Below are 1,833 nucleotides of genomic sequence, written 5' to 3'. Positions count from 1 at the left end.
GGCCTGAGTTCAGAAAGCCATGCTTCTGTGACTGAGGTTTAAGATGGAATTACCCAAACTGTTAGTGATGTCTCTTTTCTAAAGTTGAAGACAGTATTATCAAGGACTTAGCAACTCCCCTCGGTAAGTCAGTAGATATCCACAGAACTGGGAACAGGGACTCAGATATGACATTCATGTTTGTTACAGCTCTGGCCACAAGAACTGAAAGAATTCGTCAACAAGAGTGAAGTGGGCTGGAGAAACGGCTCCATGGTTAAGAGCAAGTACTGTTCTAGCAGAGGACTTGAGTCAGGCTCCCAGCACTAACACCTGGCAGTGTACAAGTGCCTGTCACTCCAGGTCCAGAGTGGATGGATGGCCTGTTCTGGACTCTGCATGTACCTGCACACACATGTACACATTTTTCCATACAGACAGGTGTATCTATACACACTAATAATAATCAATCTTTTAAAAATAAATGAACTCTCCTACAGCACATATGAGCTGTGAAGCATGTTAATGAAATAAGGCAGATTACTCAGATGATGTAACAAGAATTGTCAGATTCATAGACGTAGGAAACAGACAGCAGCTCACAGGGAATACAGGAATTTATTATTTTGTGGCTTACATATTTTTTTTTTAAGGAATGAAAACTTTCTGGATATGGATAGTGGTGATCCCTACCATTTTGAAAGTTGCTCTTGACTAAAACACCTTAATATTAGTTAAGTGTAATTTTTTAAAAATATTTATTATGTATACAATATTCCATCTGTGTGTATGCCTGCAGTCCAGAAGAGGGCACCAGACCCCATTACAGATTGTTGTGAGCCACCATGTGGTTGCTGGGAATTGAACTCAGGACCTTTGGAAGAGCAGACAATGCTCTTAACCACTGAGCCACCTCTCCAGCCCCGTTAAGTGCAATTTTTTTATCCATTATGTACATTCTACGAAATTTTCTTTTCTTTTTTCCTCTTGAGATGGTGGTCTCTCTGTGACATCACTGCCCAGCTCTATCACATTTTCTATATCAAAAAAGCATTTCTGAGACAGGGTCTCTCCAGGTTGACTTAGAGCTTTCAATCCTCTGCCTTAGGTTCCCAAGTGTTAGGATCATAGTGTGCTCTTTAAATGTTCATCACTCACCTCGTGCCCTATTGACTTTCTGTTTGATTTCCTTGCAGCTTCTGAACAGAGAGGAAGACACAGGATTGGCCTGGCTGTTGGTGTCCGGGTTCTCTTTAAGTAGAGAAGATGCAGAGTTTCACTCTCATGGGACACCCAGCCTCCCCTGTCATTCATTGTAAACTCATTCCAGGACTTCTCAAAGCCTCCCTCTGAGAATCAACATTGTTTGTAACTAGGAGTAAAGATAAGAGATTTGAAGACATGGAGAACTTTGTGCCCAATGTCCTGAAAAAGAAGAATAAAGTGAAGTCCAGCTTTGCAGGTAGAGGAAATGCAGGGAGCCTAATGTGCCCAAAGCATGGATAGTGAGGGCAGCTGTGCAGAGGGTTGACCAAGAGAGCATGGAATAAAAACCCTTGCAAATTAGCCTCAACTCTGCAAACCTGAGAACCTAGAAGGGTAGAAACAAAAGAGAGCTTTGGGGTCAGTTCTACCTATGTGTAAGTAGCTCCATGGGTACAAGTCAAGTATTTTTGGGTTATACTTACTGTGTCTGTGCCTCAGTTCCCTATGGTGCAATTCAAGCTGAAAAAAGATTATCTTGCAAAGATCAAATAAAATGGCATTGAGGGACTTGCCTTTTCCTTAAAATTACTGAAAACACAGCGAAGAGGAATTACACATTTTAAAATAAATTTGGCTTCTTGTAGAGAG

This window comes from Microtus ochrogaster, unplaced genomic scaffold (assembly GCF_000317375.1).
Source record: "Microtus ochrogaster isolate Prairie Vole_2 unplaced genomic scaffold, MicOch1.0 UNK35, whole genome shotgun sequence".
In the NCBI taxonomy this organism is placed as follows: domain Eukaryota; kingdom Metazoa; phylum Chordata; class Mammalia; order Rodentia; family Cricetidae; genus Microtus; species Microtus ochrogaster.
Note: the sequence above shows the minus strand (reverse complement) of the source record.